This window comes from Apus apus, chromosome 1, assembly GCF_020740795.1.
Source record: "Apus apus isolate bApuApu2 chromosome 1, bApuApu2.pri.cur, whole genome shotgun sequence".
Classification (NCBI taxonomy): Eukaryota; Metazoa; Chordata; class Aves; order Apodiformes; family Apodidae; genus Apus; species Apus apus.
The window spans coordinates 181280547-181300171 of NC_067282.1; positions in this window are offsets into that span (position 1 = coordinate 181280547).

Here is a 19625-nt window from a genome sequence, read left to right on the forward strand (position 1 = left end):
ATATTAGAAAGGGAATCAAAGAAGATGCAAATTAGATGGAAATTCTGAATGCTGGAAAACTTATTTAGCAAAATAGAGAACACATAAAGGAACTTCATTTAACTACTTTCCTTCTGTAGCTCTTCAGCACTAATCTAGGTTTGTCACTTTCTTTTGAGTGGAATCAGAATGTCAACCAGTCCCAAACTGATCAGTAGACTATGTAATGTAGATTGTAAATAATCACTCATTTACTTAAATAGGCTTAAACAAGCGAGAGATTTGAACTATTTTAGAGAAGACATTGATAATGGACTGTGCAAATGTATTGGCAAAAAAAAATTAAACCTCACCCCTTCACCTTCTAGATATTTCTTGTTGGTCTAATAAATATAAGTAGAGTTCATATTCTAGTTCTCAAAATACTGGAAAATGTGCAGATTTATACTATGCCAGGTAAAGCTTTATTCAGGAATATCAGACAGAGACAGAAGACACCTGGATTAGGGAAAAAAAAAGTTGTATTTAAAAAAGCTTAAAATGGACTTTAGAGAAGATGTCTGAGAGGAAATGAAATTGCAAGTTATAGGAACAGAGGCTCACTGCTTCTCAAATAAGGATAATATTTTATTTATAAATAAGACAAAACATATATAACCAGATTTATTGAACAAATAATAGACAGCACCTTACACTCTTTTTTCCAAACCACATAATCCCTGACAAGACATCACTTGATCATAATGATCTTTTGATACACTATTTAATATATTCTCTTATGAAAATAATAACTTTTTGCTACCTGTTAATTTCCAATCTCCCTCTTTTTTCCTCTTTATAGGATGTGTTTTCTAGTTCAAATCTATTCTAATGAGCCTATGTTGTATATTTTCTCCTAAAAGTGATCACTTGTATTTTCTTGTTTATCAACACAATTATGTCTAGCCTCCATCTGGCATCTGTTCCCAGAACCCTCCCTCCTCCATCTAGTTAAGGGTGATTTCTGTGACCTTGTGATTTATTTTCTAGTAAGGGCAGGAGTAGCTTCTTCTTTGCTTAGAGTATTCAGCTGATCAGAAGATTGGAAACTGGATGGGAAAGATTTGTCACTGTAACTTCTAGTATTGCTTACAAAAAAAAAAAAATAATCTGTGGCTCATTAGGAATCTTCAACAGTGGGTACTAGGAAGCTGAGCTAAATTGCTTAGTTGTGACTGGCCACTATGATCAGTATGATATGTATGATACCCGGTCTCTGACTACAGAGGCTTGACTCTCTAATTAGGAGAAAAGTGTACAGGAAACCAGTAAGAACTTGAGTCTGTCACAGAGAAAAATTAGCAGGGGAAGTGGTGGCAGGCTGGAAAGCTAGTGGAAATCTTGCTACTAAACTTACCTATCATAACATGCCTGGAATCAGAAGATTCATTTTTTTCTGGTTGGAGGAAGAGTATATATTTCATTTTCTCTCTTCACAGTCATGAAGTGTAATTACACATACTTTCACTAGCCCATCCATCATTTAATCACTCCTACTCTCATCTTGTGTGGAAACCTGTCCTCCATTTTCTGAAGTGGTTTACCATGCCAGTATATAAAATGTAGTCACATAAAGACTTGCAATAACCTGACTTAACTTGTTCAGCCTGCAACAGAGCAGGCTCCAGGGCGACCTTATAGTATCTTCCAGTCTTCCAGTATCTAAAGGGGGCCTACAGGAAAGCTGAGAAGGGACTTTTTATAAGGGTGTGTAAGGATAGAATAAAGGGTAATGGGTTAAAATCAGAATAGGGTAAATTTAGGTTACACATTAGAAATTCTTTAGTGTGAGGGTGGTGAGACACTGGCACAGGTTGCCCAGGGAAGTTGTGAATGCCCCCTCCCTGGAAGTGTTCAAGGCCAGGTTGGGTGGTACTTGGAACAACGTGATCCACTGAAAGGTGTCCCTGCCCATGCAAGGAGGATGGAACTTGATCATCTTTAAGGTCTTTTTCAACCCAAACCATTCATTCTATAATTCTATGAGGATTCTATAAAATGTACATTCTGCAAATATCCATCCAAGGCACAAAAACCTCTATTGAAAGGAAACATAAGAAAGAGAATGAGAGGAAATTAAATTAATTCCAGCTCAGCTGAACACTCATAGAAATTATTTGTTTGTATTCACCTGTGAGTGGCATGCATTGCATGAAGGAAGAGATGGGAGTAGACACCCTGTCAACACCATTTCTTTTAAATTTTCAAACTGAGTGGAAGGCCTGTTGGACAGCAAGTGGAGCTTTCAGTAGCAACACTGAAAAAAATTAAAAGTAAAAAAGAAAATACAGTATTTTTATGATTTTTTTTCTTATTCTGTATAGAATCTTTTTTATCCAACAAAAATGTTTCAAGCACAGCAGTGCTTCATTTCCCAGCTATGCCACTTAACGACTGAATAGAAACAAAACATTTTTTTGCACGATCCCACAAAGCTGTATGTATTAGTGTTGTTTATAGATTCACATGCTAAACTATGTACTTCTTTTTGCAATATGTAGTAAACAAATTCTTCTTGCAGCAAATAATTTCAGTTGCCTTCTGAAATGATGAGAACGATTTGTCTCTAGCTACATATTAATGGCCAAGAATTTTATGTCATTACTAGGAATAATTTATTCTGCAATCGGTCCACTGAAGTATGACATCTCAACATGGGCAAAAATGCCCTACCACAAACCTTTCTCAGGTATAAGCTATAGGGCTAGCATTTGTAATTTAAAGTGTATCAACAAACACTAACTAAAATGATGCCAGAAGTGGAACTTGCTGAAACTTTAAAACCAAAATTAATGCTTTACAAAGCCAACTTTTTCACATCATAGAATTCTGCATAATTCTGAAAACTCAGTTCCCAAATTAAAATTAAATACCAAAGACTTTCATTAAAAAACCCAAAGTGAACTGGGAAATTAATAAGTATCAAAATAGATTTTATTGAAGCATGACTAATATGTTCTTTGCAAGCTGCTTAAATAAGTGCTATTTCCTTATTCAAGACTATATTTCTATCCAACACGTTGTGATCATTTGGAAGGAAGTCTTTTTGGTATTTTTTCCATAAACTATTTGAAAAAAAAATTTATTTTTTCCTGAATAAACAAGGTTCAGAAGGATTTTTCCTCATGACAGGATTTTCTGTAGATTGTACAGATGCTATAATGGTCTGCAGACATATTTTGACAGTTAATAACCAACATGACTTTTGGTACATTTGTACTTTTACTGTTGTAGGATACTCAGGTAGCTGAAATGTAAATTTATATTGTCTGTTACTGAGAAAAAAAAAATATAATTTATCATTAAATGTTCCAGTGACTTCCCCCACTGTTTTAAGTTTACCTGATAAATGATATAGTTAAATAGCCCGATGCATAAGGTTTTCCTTGGTTTAGCTGCAATGGTGTTAAAGTCAGAAAGTGGGAAACCTCCTCAGTAGAGAGTTAGAAGAAGAATGCTGCCCCTTTTTCTCCTTTCTACTCTTACAAATGTGCCCTTATGTGTCAGAAGACAGGAGGGGAGGGGATATTTCTACCAGTTTTGACTCCCTGTTGTCAGTAGGCTTACTGACACTGACAACTCCAGCATGGAACAGAGTTATCCTGCCTGCCTGCTTGCTGGCCAACAGCTTTAGCCTGGAAAAAGGATCTTCCTAGAAGAGAGCTTCTGACTGAGTCAGCTTGGGTATCTCCATCAGTGAGCATCCTCCTCCAATTTTCCCAAATCCAGCTAGGGTTACACGGCTGTATATTTATTTTGCTATTACAGTATGGATATATTCATGATATAGGAATAGATTTGGTGGGGAAGGGAGGTCATATCCCTGATGACACAGTTTAGTATGACAGAAAATGTTCTCATTGCCACAGTACCATATCTTGGCTACAAAATTAGGTGATAAAACCTTCTGTTTAGCTCAGGTTTTCAGCTGTGCCTTCAAGTTAAGTAATATACAGAAATGGAACAGAGAAGGGATTTTATTAAGGGAACAGAAAAGTCTGAGGGTCTACAAATGTTCTTCTAAAACTTCTCTTAATGTTTTAGACTTCAAAGATAATATTGAACTGTGTGATGGGATTTCTTTTCTGAAAATGCATTTAATTTCTAGGACTGTAGGTAAGTTTGATCATAGATTCAAAGAACGTCTATACATATATTCACCTTATATCTTATATTGTCTTTTTAACAGCAGTGTAAGTACTTATACCATGTAGCTTATACATATTACTTAGCAAACACTAGTCAGGTGACCTGAGTTCTTCTTCAGACTTGTCTAGTGAGCAGCTGTACCTCTTTGAGGTAACCCTTAGACTTTACTGTGCACTCTCTGGGGGTAATGATTACACAGTGGTGTGTTTAATAAAGTGACTAGAGCACTTTTGCTTCAGTTGTCAAAGCCCAGAAAGCATGGTACATTTTAATAATTGAAAGAGAACTTTTTTTTTTCTTTCCCCAAATATGCACTTTAACTGATTTCACAAAGAGATTGAAACTCGTGCTCCTAACCTACCAGGATGGCCTTGCAATTATACAGAGAAAACAGTACAGATGGACACGATTAACTCCTCAGATATTCTAGTAAATATTTCTGTTCTGTAATTGAAATAAAGATGCAAGATCTAGCCTCTAAGGAAACACACAACTCAACCTGGAAATGTGTTGGATAATATAGAAAAATGTGGAAAAAATACTTGGAAAACCCAACAATACACATTGGAAATATGGAATGGAAAATTCTAGGAGATAATTGACTCAGACAAGGAATTAGTGAGCACAGTTTATTATTGTTCCAAATAAAAGATTCTAGTGTGTTGATGTAACAAAAAAGACTAGTGAGATCTTTGAAGATATAAAGCAAAACATCCAGTAGAAGCCAGGGAATGATTTTGCAATTTTGTAGAGCAGGCTTCTTGGATTTTGTGTCCCCATTTCATAAAAGAGATTAATTAGTAAACCTAGTTACAAGAATGGCCATAAAATGATTAAGGAATTACAAACTGAGGCATTCACCTTGAAGATTAAGAAGCCCAGTTTTTTGTTGTTGTTTTTTTTTTCCAACTCATCAGAAGTCTGAGAGATTACGTATTATATTTTATTACTTAGAGATGAAAAGGATATCTGATGGGCAGTGAGGCATTTTCAGGATTGCTGATAAAGCCATAAAAAGATGCAGTGACCTGAAATTAAACTGACACAAATTCACCACCATAACAGGATGTAAATAAGCAGGTTACCAAAACTGGAGTGGAGTGTTGAGGAAGAAGTTGTACTCATTGTCACTTGAAATGTTAAGAGCAGAGCAAAACATTTTTGTAAAACTTTTAGAGTCTGATATATTCAGAACCTAAAAAGGGAGGGGGGAAGTCCATATCTGAATCAAAACAATTGGATTGTTTAATCCTGGTAGTCTCTTCTGACTTTACTTGGCATTAGTAATTTTGTTTCCTAGGAATTTACTCAACTTTCCAAGCGGAGATAGAATTATAAGACTTAGACAACTCAACGGTACAAAGCTGAATCAAAGAAAGGGAAGAAGTAGAGAGAGGAGAAAAGAAACATTTAAATATAATTATCTTAAAAAAAAAAGAAAAAAGAAAAAAATATAGAAGAAAATACTTTAACCTGTTGATTGTACAGGTAAATACTATTATGTAAAGACACTTTGGTTCACTGGACAAGATTTGGTTTGTAATGGCAAGGCAAACATTGGTCCAAGAGCTAAGCTTACATGATTTTGTAGTTCACCTTAGTCATCGTCACTAACTAAATGCATTCTCAAGGGCCTGGTGTTCAGAACTGTGTAGTCTCCAAAACTGTGATTGAAAGCACTGGGAGCTGAGGTTCTCAGCCTCTCCAAACTGCAGGAGTTACTTTCATCCTTATTAGTGATGCATCACTGAAATAAATCCAGTCAACATATTTAACTACTACTTTCTGTATTGAATTTAGGGGGTCGAAATACAGTTTGCACAATACAATGACATTTAAATTATTGCATTTCTACAGCAACGAACAAATGTTTGGCTTGCAGTAATTATTCATTTATTATATGTACAAAACTAAATGCATATTAACACAAATCACCTACTGTGACAGTCATGCATGTACAAACATTGGGGAAATCATCACTGTAGTTCAAACAGAAAATCATTCAATAATATAGAAAAGAAACTATAACTGAGCTGTTGGTCTCCAACTGTTACTACATTTTTCAGTTTGATATAGGAAATCATGCTAATGACTCTTGATATTTTACCTTTCCAGGCTACATTTTCTGTTTTGTTTTAAATTGCTGTATAACCTCTAATGCTGCTATGTTGTACTCTAAAGTTCTGCTTAAGAATTTATGTTTTACAAATTTCTTACCTCCCATGACTTTCAGAAATGTTGAACTGTTTTTGAGTTGTGGAAGAATGAGGCAGAATAAAGTAAAATAACATATTGAAGAAAAGGATTTTTTTTAATTATTTTTTTTTCCAAAAGTTACTAAAAACTACATAAAATGGAACTAGCTTTCCGTAAGACTCCATCCGGCTATGAGCTCTTTTTCCCCTTGCTGTCTGCATCACAAGTAGCCTGGAGAAAAAAATCAGGGGTTTAGCCAAACAAATGCAAAAGAGTTTTGATGTTGTGGCATTCTGCCTTCATTTAATCATACATAAGCCTTCCTCCATGTACTTAAGAGCCGTTCATTGGATTCTTGTGGGTGCATTAAAAGCAACAAAAATGAAGTTATGGGCAAGAACACAATGTGAAATGTTCCTGATTTTACAACTTTGTGTTGTTAGTCAAAAGAAGCAATGACTTGTATGGGGCTCTTCTCTATGATCTTCATTGCTGCAGTTCAACAACAGAGCCTCTAGCTGCACACCTGGAACTGTGGCTTAGAGGTGTGGGTTAGATGACAGATGGTAATATGAAAGCAAAAGGATGGTAGCAGTTTTTCTTGTGCGTTCCTCTGCTACTGCATGTTATCAAAGATCCATCGCAGTTTTATGTAGCATGAGAGACCTCAAAATTGGGTAGCTAAATGAGGAGTATTGTTCATGGGAGCCAAGAACAAAGAAGGGGTAACCTGTAATGGAAGTCTGAATAACTTCATGCTATCCTCTGAGTCACTGAGCAAGAAGTTCAGAGTTTGTAGGGTGGTAGAGTCAAGAGAGAGAATAGAAAGCAGATACATCTTTTGATCAGCTACTGCAAATGTCTTGAGCATTCTCTGCTGGGATTCAAATTCAGCCAAGTCAAAGATTTCTTTTCTTGTGGTTTTACTAAGGAATTTAGGGAAATTGTGCATTCTCTCTGCACAATCTATGTGGGGGTGCTGCTAGTCTTGGCATGTTGTTAAGGCAATTTACATCTAAATTTGCATTTGAAACACAAAGAAGAAAATCCTGCAGAAAGCCTGCCTAAATAGAAGGTAGAGGAGAAAAATAATGTACTCAGAATAACTGAAGTTCCCAAATGGTCTCATATTAACATAACCTGAATCATCTAATGTTTTTGCAAAATATCAAAAAAATACACACACACATATATGTATATATACGCCCATACGGACATTTAGATTCTATGTTATGTTTCATTACACATGAAGATGCTTATATAAATACAAATAATATGGACATAAACCTTTATACATACTCTATCTGATTTTACTACTTGCTTTTAAATATTTTCCCAAAATTTCTTTATGTATGCAAGTTTTATCTCATTTAACATCTCTTATGCCATAGCCTAGCCTGCAAAATGAGTGTAATACTTGCTACCTGACAGATGTGTGGGTAAACTTTCATAGTCATTTCAGCACCAATATTAGAACTTCTAGTACTTCATGGAAGCCTAATTTATGATGAACTTAATGAATGTGCATGAAATTATTTTATATCTTAATTCTATGAAAGTGGTTATTTTTATTTTTATTTATTTATCTGTTAAATCACAAATACTATAGAAATGAACAGTAAATTACTTTTCCTGTGAGAAGCTTATCTCTTAGATTCTTATCCTGTGTTCCTCTAAATGTGTAATCAGACTATTACATTGGTGCAGGATTTTTCATCTGCTTTATATATAAGAAACACAGATAAGCTATAAAATCTGTGTTCTATATTCATACACTGATACACATTGTAAAGCAAAGCACCGAACAGAATCATCAGGAGAGTGAGAGGGTTTTTTCCTCCCTAGCTTTTTCTTGTAATTTGATTTCAAGATAAAGTGATTTAGAAGTACTGTGGCAGGATATTACAGTTAAAAGGCTGTGGAAATAATGCAGGAGACAGAATATAGGCATAACACAGCATGATCACATAGCAACCAAACCAGATTTATGATTTCATAAAGATGAAGAGAATGCAAAGAAAGACTGTATTAAGCATATTATGCAAAATACTAATGTTAGAGATAATTACACATGAGAATAAAAGAAGGTACATCTTCAAAAATATTTGAAGGAAAATAATAAACTCAGATGACATAAAATTAACACAGAAAAGAGCAGAAATAACCCTGGTCACAAGAAAATGACTCTTACTATCTTTATTTCCTATACAAAATGCTGAGAGGATTTGTCCTTAGTACTGACAGTTAAAACCCAAAGCATTCTCATTCTGTGTGTCTGGAGAGCACGTATGATTCACGCTGTAATAACCAAAGAAAAATATTGCTATACAAAGAATCAGACATGTTAGTGATTAGAAGCAGACAATGTGCACATCCTTCCTGGTTCTGGTCATGGGCTCTGAGACTCTGGTATCCTTGTTTAAAATACATTTTTGTAAGTGCTGTGTTTTCTGCTGCTGATGTACAATTCTCATTAAAGTAGTTGTAGATTGGCTTATTTATACTTTACAAGAAGCTTGAGTTTGTGCCATTTAAACCTATTTTCAGGCTGATCTTTTATACCCTGAGTGTACTAGGACCTTCTGAATACGTATTCTCTACAGAGCAAGAGAGAAACATTCAAAGCTCTGGATGTGTACTCTACCTCTATTCATGTGTGCCTATTTGACCTGCTGCTTTGCAATTTAATTCCCAGAACTGCTGTGTCTGGACAGTGGTGATTCCCAGAAACATATTTCAAGACAAGGTAAATCAATGACTTGATGGCTGAAATCTAATTTCTAGCCGTTGAGTGTAGTATAGAACCAGAGCCATATGTCCAAGAATGATGATGCAATACAAAAAAACCAAACAACCCCAACCCAACAAAAAAACGGGGATGGGGAGAGAAGTGGGGGGGAGGTCAAAATCTGTCTCCAGACAGCATGTGTTGGCATAAATAGCAAAACTAAACATGAGTTCCACTTTCCATAATTCCTTAAGAGTCTGCATTTTGGATACCTGAAATCTCACTTGTTCCAATAAAAGTTTCTAAAATGTTTTTTCACCTATTATACTCATGAGTTTCAATTTTAAAACCTAGATAGATGTAATCTAAGTGTATGAGAGCACTATTTCCTTTCTGAAACTGATCTAAAAATTCACATTTGCAATCATTCTGTGCCATCCTGTATTCTCAAAAAAAGGTCTTTATGTTAACAGTATAGCAGCCTCACAAGACATTTTCTAACACTGTTTAATCAGAAAATTTATCTATGCCTAACATTTATAAATGCTTTTTTTTCCTCCTCAAAAATTAAACAAATATCTCACTACCTCAAAATAATTCAGTTCTGGCATTAAAATGGATACTTCAGCCATCCAGTTTTACTACAATAAAATTCAGTGTCTCGATCATTAGAACAAATGAATTGAGTAAACCTTGCATTTTGTTTTCAAATTGATTTGTGAAAAGACTTGCACAGTACTGATTTTAAACAAAGATGGTATTCGTTGAAAAGCAATCATAGTGATTCAGATTTTCTGGGATTAGTGCACATCTTCAAAGGGATAACTAGAATATTGAAAAGTATTCAATGACCTTGATATATTTTACATCATTGCAAGTACACCTTTGTTCAGGTTTATCACATGTTCCATTTCACAGTAACTACCGATCTCCTGACTTCGTTAACATAACACAGTATTTTTTATTTTTGAAACATATTCAGCATTTCTATGACAGAATTCACCATAATGCTGTGATTAAAAGATTACATTTTTATTACATTAAATCAAATATTCAGTTTTGAAATATAATTCAGCTGTATCATTGAGGGATCACTCCTAGAATTTGTGTTCCCAGCAACTCTGAAACTGTCTTTAGCTATTTTTCAGTGTTACACGGTTTATGATTTTTCTAGAGATGTAAATTTCTACATTTTTCTATTTTGTCTTAGGTTTATCTTCAAAATATGCTGCTAGCAGAACCTCTGCATAATGATAGAACGCTATGTTTAGAAATCTGACCAGCTTTGCTCAGTAAGTGTATCTTCAAAAAATACGTGCTTTAACAAAATAAGGATACCTTGACAAGAGCTGGCAAATATTTATGAAATGTATGTGTGGTGTGAGTGAGGGCAGAAGGTTTAACTTTTACCTGTTTTTGTCCTGAATGTCTTAGGGAATGTGGTAATGAGAAGTATCAAACAAAATGCAGGCAGAAGCTGTTGTATTTCAGGTGCTAAACAGTGTACAAGGAGTTATTACTATTTACTATTATATGAGTATATGCCAATAGTTCCAAATATTCTGGAACTGAGTAAGAAAAATTTGGGACTAACTCCCAAAAAGCAGGTAAGCTATTCAGGCATTTTATACAAAACATGTTATTACAACCTTGATTTGTAGAAAGAAATAACCCTTTCCATAAAAATCTGGACATAGTTGAAAATTAGAAGACCAACAAAATAAATGTTCAAGCATTCAAGAAAGAAACTACTTGTCATGGAGTAGCACCAAGGGAATTGTTCTTTCCAGAAGATTTATCTCCATGTCACCCTTACAAAGACCCATATAGATGCTACAGAAACCACCCTTTAAAAAGTTATTACAAAGACAGAAGACTAGAAGAAAGAAGATTATAGCAGGAATACCTCATATTCAAAATTGCTACTAGTAGTCATAGTAACTATTAAATAATGATAGTATTGCTATTATTTGTAAAAGGGTGGCACCCAGAAAGCCAAATATTAGGGCAAAATTGTTCTACAGAATACCCAAAAGATCTGTTCAAAACACTTCCCAGAGGAGTTAAAAGTCAATTAAAAGGCAGAAGAAGAAGAGGCATGAAAAAACCAATCTCTTATGTAACTTCAAGCAAATAGGCCATTGCAGGGATATAAATTGGTCCTTGGAAAGTTCTGCTTAGCAAGTGATGAAGTGGACACTCTTCTAATCAGGTTTAAAGATATCATCAGAAGTTCTCCATGAATAAATGTTTCTTCAGTTTCCTGGACTAAGAAAATAATTTGGAGCCTTTTTAAAGCTTTTTCTTTTTTTTTTTTATTTTTTCATTTTATTGGTGAAAGATGTTAAATGACAAGCTCCTGCCCAAGCATTCACATGCCATTCAAGGAATCGCACACACACCACTCAAAGCTATAACCACTGGGACTGGAGTCCTTTCACAGTGGGTGACTCCAGTGAACTGATGGGTGCCCCTCTCCTCTCCATACACATACACACTTCCTTTTGGGGATGCTCCATGTTTCTTCAGGCTCAACCGTAGGTTTCCCACAGCAGATTCTCAGGCATCAGATCTTTTTAAAATAATTGAACTGAGAGGTATTGCAGTGGGGGCAGCTTGAGCTTGGTGCCTTCAGAGATGGCAAACAAACCCCTGGACAATCGTACTCTTTTGAACTATACTCCCTCCCCTTACACATTCTTCATGCATCTTGCAGAGAGATCTCAACAAGTTAGAGAGATGGGCAGTCACCAACCACATGATGTTTAACAAGGGCAAGTGCTGGATTCTGCACTTGGGATGGGGCAAACCTGCTGTTAAGTACAGACTACGAAATGTGTGGCTGCAGAGAACATGGCAGAGAGGGATGTGGGGGTCCTGGTTGAAAGCAAACCCAATATGAGCCAGCAGTGTGCCCTGGCTGCCAGGAGGGACAACCATGTCCTGGGGTGCATCAAGCAGAGCATTGCCAGCCAGTCAAGGGAGGTGATTGTCACGCTCTACTCTGCACTGGTGCAGCCTCACCTTGAGTACTGCATGCAGTTTTGGGCACCACAATATAAAAAGGACATCAAGCTATTGGAAAGGATCTACAGTAGAGACCCTACAGAGTAGGGTCTGGAAGGGACGACTTATGAGGAATGGCTGAGGTCACTTGAATTACTCACCTTGCAGAAGAGGAGGCTGAGAAGTGACCTCATTGCAATTTATGGCTTCCTCATGAGGGGACGAGATGAGGCAGGTACTGATCTCTTCACTCCTGTGACCAGTGACAGGACTTGGGGAAATGGCAGGAAGCTGAATCAGGGGAGCTTTAGGTTATACATCAGGAAAAGGTTTTTCACCCAGAGGATGTCTGAGCACTGGAACAAGCTCCCCAGGAAAGTGGTCACAACACTCAGCCTGCCTGAGTTCAAGAAGCATTTGGATGATGCTCTCAGGCACCTAGTGTGATTCCAGGGGTGCCCTACACAGGGACAGGAGCTGGAGTCAATGATTCTGATGGGTCCCTTCCAACTCAGCATATTCTGTGATTCTATGATTCTATGATATTTTAGTCCAATGGAGAATTTTGTTCAGCAGTCTTCTAGAACTTCATTGGATTCTTCTTCCATGTGCTTTTTTGTTTAAGGTGTATTTGTCTCGGAATTCTAGAATGTAACCTAATGAATAATACCATAAAATCTTGCGGAGATTATAGTCCAACACCTCACCAGCAGATAATGTGTTGTTGTCCCTTCAAAGAGTTGCAAAGATGAACACAGGAAGAATCATAATAAAGCTAATATTTTATTGAATGGAAAAACAATAAAATCTCATTCAGGAATTTTCATACTATCAGTTTATATAGGTCTCCTAATGCTATTCTAATTTTGCAATATTGTTTTAAATGATACTGTGAAAAAGAAAAAAATTTGGAACAATAATGCGTCTTGTATTGACAGTGTTGTAAGAGCTTGTATTCCACTGTTACAGAGGTAATTTTCTGGCAGTGCTGTTGCATATTAACAATGCTGCACTGGATTAAATATATGCTGTAAAATTCTAACCATCCATTAATATGTTAATCTTTCTCTAATGTACTATATAGCAAGAAAATGATGCATTAGATTAGTATGTCTACCTTCTTGGATTCTTCACAATCAATATATTAATATTGAAACTTTTTTTGCTGAAAAACTGCAATTTTACTGTCCCATTGAAATTTATTTAATAAAAAAGTCCTTATTAGTGTATTGAACCATAAAATTCTGTCATATAACACTCTTCAATTAGATTTGATATATTAAAGAGAAACAAAGACACCTATATATTGCTCTAGATAGTTCAAAATAATTAATTCACAGCACATTGAATTAGAACATATAAAATATTAATTTCATATGGAAACTCAAACAGAGGCACATTGCTCCAAGGAATGGAGATCTTTCATAGTGGAGAACATCTACTCTGCCAGCAGATCATTAATGCACAGACCTGGCCTCTGCATGAGAGGTGCTCCAAAAAGCCTAGGCTTGCTGGGCCCAACCCAGCTGTTTGCTCATCCTTTGGGGCAAACTCTGTCTACAGGCCGTGAACAGTGCTGACAGCTGACTTTTGGTACTCTTCTCTAAGGAAAGCACTCTGAATGTGCCTGGAGTTGTTCGGCCTGGAGTAAAAAAGGCTCCTGGAGATCTTATAGCAGCCTTCCAGTATCTAACAGGGCTACAGGAAAGATGAGGAGGGGCTTTTTACAAGAGCATACAGTGAGGTGGAACAGTTTTAAGATGAAATAGGGTAGATTTAGGTAGGCATTAGGAATAAATTCTTTAGTGTGAGGGTGCTGAGACACTGGAACAGGTTGCCCAGAGGAGCTGTGAATGCCCCCTCCCTGGAAGTGTCCAAGGCCAGGTTGGATGAGGCGCTGATGAACCTGGTCTAACTGAAGGTGTCCCTGCCTATGGCAGGGGCGCTGGAACTAGATGATCTTTAAGGTCCCTTCCAACCCAAACCATTCTGATATTCCGTGATTTCAGAAACTCCTTATCTGAATATTTAGATAAATTATTTTATAAGCAAGTACTGACTTTTATGCCTGAGAGATCTACAGAAGTATTTCCATCTATTTATCGTAAGTGCAACAATACATCAGTTTAACAAGGTTAATAAGAGGGAGTACAGTATGACCAGAAATCTTTTTCTCCCCTCTGATTCATATATAGCAAATCCTTTAATTGCATACACATGTGCTTAGTTATTGATATGACTAGCTAAAGCAATTGCTTTTGAAATTGCTATTTCTCGTCCAGAATTTTGTGAATAGTAATCTGTGTACTCTTAAAAGCAAAACAAAACAAATCAAACCCAAACAAACATAAAAAAAAACCCAAACCAAAAAAATTCTTAATAACTTTGGACCTTATTCAGCGTTAACCTAGAAAAATAAATACATCTACCTTTAAATCTACTATTTAGACATTTGTATGAAAAAGATTGATTAATAATCATAAAGCTGCTGTATGTTGGTTGTCTTCCTTTAGATTGAATGTTTTGAAGTTATCACTGAACAGACTATATTATATTATATTTGAAATTCCAGTTCTTCAAAATCCATAGATAAAGTGAACAATTGCCAGTAATTAACTTGCATCTGGATGACAGCTTTTGTTATAAAGGAATTAGTCCTTCAGAGTATGAAGAGTCTTTAACCAGAATAATTATGTAGCCAGGGCATTCTACTGGTAGTTTTTGGGTGAACATTTTCTATCAGATAAATTGGTGAGACAGAGACAAAGTGAAGTGATAATCAGTGTCTTAATACAGAAAAGTTATCGGGATAATGCTCATGATGTCAGTGTGCCACCTTACACTTCTCTGACTGGGTAATGCTAACGTGCTAGATCTTGGTATTCAATTCAGCTGCCCTTTGTTCTGCCACAACCCGTTACCAACACCATTTATACCGCAACCCCATAGAAATGTATTTGGTTTCCCTTGAGTAGCCATTCACAACCTTTGATTTCACACTCTATCAGCTTTAAATCAGATCTATTTCCGTGAGTATGGGACTGCCTTTTTGACAGATAACTCCTGCCTTGGAAAGTCTTCCTTCCTGAATCAAAGCCTGACAGCTGGGTTAGAGCCAGTTCTTTTGCTATATACATTACTGGAAGAAATTCAGGGTCACTTGTCAAGCTACTGATCCTTAGAGTAAAAGAGTGGCTGACCACCAGCTTTCTGCTGTAAATGGATTGTTTAAGGCCAGTTAGGGAGAATGCACTGAACAATTGCCCTGAATGTTTATGCCAGAGTAAAACTGAAGATAAATGTAAGAGTTTCTTTCCAACAGGAAAAATGTAACTTTTTATATATAAGTGTAAACATAAATGTCTGCCAAAGCAAATGTTCCCATGCAAATGTTTTAAGTATCATCTATTAAAAACCAGTGTCATCACTTGACCTAAAATTTGTCAAGTTGACAAACAGAGTGAAAAAAGTGAAACCCAGCTGAAGGCTGTAGTTGTTCAGAGACATAAACAAAAAATGAAGAGGCAACATGATTACAGCCTTCAAAAGCATTAAAGTCTTCTGCAAAGAGGAAGTGAACTGTGAAGCTGAAGAACAGATTGCTTGGGAAGTCTCTTCTGGTCTGCAATGAAGGCAGCATATTCTGAAACGTAACAAGAAGTCCAAAATATGTTGCACAGATACAGTGGGAAGCCTGGGATTGTGGTGTAGTGAGCCTGCTTACTGCAGTTCCTAACAGGAAATGAACAGACGGAAGCAAGTTGGTCTGGTGCACAGATGTATCATAAAGCATCAGCCTGCCATTTGATTCGAGGTGTCTTAGAAAAAATACACAATTTCTGTCATGGTGGGAAAACACCCAAGAGAAGTTGTATCCACCATGCAGCAAGCATAAGAAAAGGCAAGAAAGAGGGTTATAAATTTCAAAAACCTTACCACTGGACCATTGCTAATAAATTACAAGTAAATGTTTGTCAGCAACAATGCTTCTGTAGCCAATTGTGTCTTTGAGTAGGGGATTATCATAGAGAAACTTTGGAGGACCCTTCCATAACTGGGGCATAGTGATCATAATTTCTCACACAGAAGAGGAAGTTCATAAGCATGACTGACCTTTTTATGTGATGTATTAATCTCTTAGAATAGGAACTGAGAGTATACAACATTAAAGTGAAAAGTGTATCAATGCTGAAGGTTCTCACGTATGGTACCTTAGAACCCCCCTTGCCATCTGAACACAGCTGTCTCCATAGCAGGGTTTTTTTTTAAAGCTCAGTCCACTCCTTTGCATTTAGACCCTTAGAAAATGGGATGGAAGTGGGACCCAGAGCTCAGAAGTTAATGCTGTTAGAAAGCTGGTTAATCATTCATGAATAAAAATTAGACTCATGATGCATCTGTCAAACATGACCTCTAAACCATCCATATTCTTGATTCTTGCACAAGTTTAGCCAATACCTAGAAAGGTGGAGAATAATTTTATACAGCCACCAAATCTTATTGTTTTACTTCATTGAATGAGATATTTTTGATCTGTTATTCAAAATACAGATAATAGTCTGTTATCAAGATTTGAATTCCAGATACTACTAATGATAAGAACTCCAATGGTAAACCAAATATGGTTTGCAGTAAATTAAGAGTATATATCTAAGACAGGCACGACAATCTAAATGTTTCAATGTTTGTGTCCAATGTCTGAGGACAACGTATGTTTGGAAGTGACCTCAAAACATCATCTAGTCCAATCCCCCTGCCAGAGCAGGATCCCCTAGAGTAGGTTACGTAGGAACACAACCAGGCCTGGCTCCATCCTCTTGACACTTGTACTTTACATATTTGTAAACATTAATGAGGATGCCCCCAGTCTCCTCCAAGCTGAAGAGACCCAGCTCCCTCAGCCTTTCCTCATATGGGAGATGTTCCACTCCTTTCATTATCTTTGTGGCTCTGCCCTGGACTCTTTCAAGCAGTTCCCTGTCCTTCTTAAATTGTGGGACCCAGAACTGGACACAAAATTCCAGATGCAGCCTCACCAAGGCAGAATAGAAGGGGAGGAGGACCTCTCTTGATCTAATAACCACACCCTTTCTAATACACCCCAGGATGCCATTGGCCTTCTTGGCAAGAAGGGCACATTGCTGGCTCATGGTCATCCTTCTGTCTACCAGGACCCCCAGGTCCCTTTCTCCTACACTGCTCTTCAACAGGTCAGTTCCCAACCTATTCTGGTACACACCAGAAGACTGTGCTGCCATTCAGTGAGACCTGGACAGGCTGGAGAGTTGGACAGGGAGAAACTTGATGAAATTCAAAAAGGGCAAGTGTAAAGTATTGCGGCTGGGAAAGAACAACCCCATGTACCAGAATAGGTTGGGAACTGACCTGTTGAAGAGCACAAGATCCTGAACTCCACCATCTCATAATTCCTGTAGCCAAGGCTGCTCTCAACCTTCATCGCTTCAACCAGGCCCTACTTGTTAGTGAGTATAAGATCCAGTAGCACTTCTCTCCTTGTTAACTCTTCCACCATTTGCATCAAGAATTGTCACCAATGCACTGGAGGAACCTCCTGGACTGTGAATGGCTGGTTGAGTAGGCCTTCCAGCAAATATCTGGGTAGTTAAAATCCCCCATACGAACCAGGGCCTATAATTGTGAGGCTGCTTTCAGCTGCCTGTAGAAGGCCTCATCAACTTCCTTGTCTCTTTCGATTGATCTTAGACTGCAAGTCTCAGTTGCTTTCCACCTATATGGAAGATAAATATTGGGTAATAATCTGAGGACTGTACTAAACTACAAAGTTTCCTAGTGACATCCTTAGCTTGGGATCTGGGGAGACAGCAGACTTCTCTGTTAGGAGGGTCTACCTGGCATATCGGACCCTCTATTCCCTTCAGAAAGGAGTCACCTACAACTATAACCCTTCTCCTGTTCCTTGGGAATGTCTTCATAATGTGGGTGGTAGGTCTTTCTGACGGTGGACATACCTCTGGTGTAGGCCATCCAACATTCACATCTTCATTTGGACGGTCTTTCTCAACTAGAGCCTCATATCTACTTTTCAGTGGCCCTTGGGGTGGTGAGGTGGGCAAGGAAGCAGTTTTCTGTCTCAACATTGTGCAGATTTAAAAAAAATATTAATAAATCTCACTGGTAGTGAGCAGCATTGTCAACAGCTTCACATGTAGGCTTTGGAATCTCTTTGTTTCACAAAAATTTTCCTTGTTGTATTGAGCCTGGCTGGAACGAAGATCACTTTTCCCATAGAAGATCTCAGTTCTGTGTTTCTATCTGTATCTAGAACGTGTTGATAACACAACCATGTTTCAGCTACTGCCAAGCAGTTCTCCCTCAGCATCAGGGTTATCTCCCAAACCGCTCCCTCTCCCAGAAAAGCTGAGGGTTGGTAAGAGACTGGGAGCAGGCATAGCCAGGACAGATGATCCAAACTAACAAAAAAGACCAGATGTCATACCGTATGACGTCGCGCTCAGCAATAAAAAGTAAGAAAAAGAAGGAGGAGAGGGCATATTTGTTATTAAGGCATTTATTTTCTAAAGCAACTGCTACAGGTACTGAGGACCTACTTCCCAGTAACTGGCTAGGCATAACCTTCTGGGAAGTACTGAATAAATCATCTTGTTTTCTTTTGCCTCCATGCACTGCCTTATTTTATTTTATTTATTTTATTTTATTTTATTTTATTTTATTTTATTTTATTTTATTTTACTTTATTTTATTTTATTTTATTTTATTTTACTTTATTTACTGTCTTTATCTTAACTTATGAGATTTTCCATCTTATTTTCTTCTCCTGTCCTGCTCAGGAGCAAGAGTGAGAGAGTGGTGCAGTGGACACCTGCCAGCCAGCTGTGGTCAACCTAGTGCAGTCATTTTTTTGTAGCCAATGTGATGCTTTCAAGGAACTTGAGTTAAGGATAGGAATTGGGAGGAGCAATGGGCAAAAGATGGACTAAACATTGTGGGGAATTTTTGTTGCTTTAACTGTGGTGAAGAGATGAGTGATGGAGTGTTGTTCACCTTTGTCAGTATTATGTTGAAGTTATTATTTTGATTTTGGTGTAGGGAATTATTTTGTGGATGTACATGAAGTTTGAGAATATTGTAGATTATGCAATGAATGTATATATTAGTGTTAATTCTTAAATATGTGATTCACGAAGGTGAGGAATGGGATGTATTGGTTTTACATGGAAAGGTTTGGGTAGTGGAAGCGGTTGAGAAGGTGGCTTTTTAAAGAAGACACTAGGAGCTTCCTACATGTTGGACAGAGCCAGCTCCAGCCAGCTCTGAGATTTCTGTGTAGGTTACTGCAATCAGCATTTGGAACATGTGCTTTTTTGCATGGACTATTCCATTCATTCGAGATAAAGGAATTATTGCTCTGATGCTGGTAAGAGAGATCCACAGAAAGACTACTGAACTTCATAGCATCGTTCCCAGAAGTGTCAGCTCTGCTTAGTGCCTTCAAGATACATGCTGAAAATATATTCCTTGAGCAATG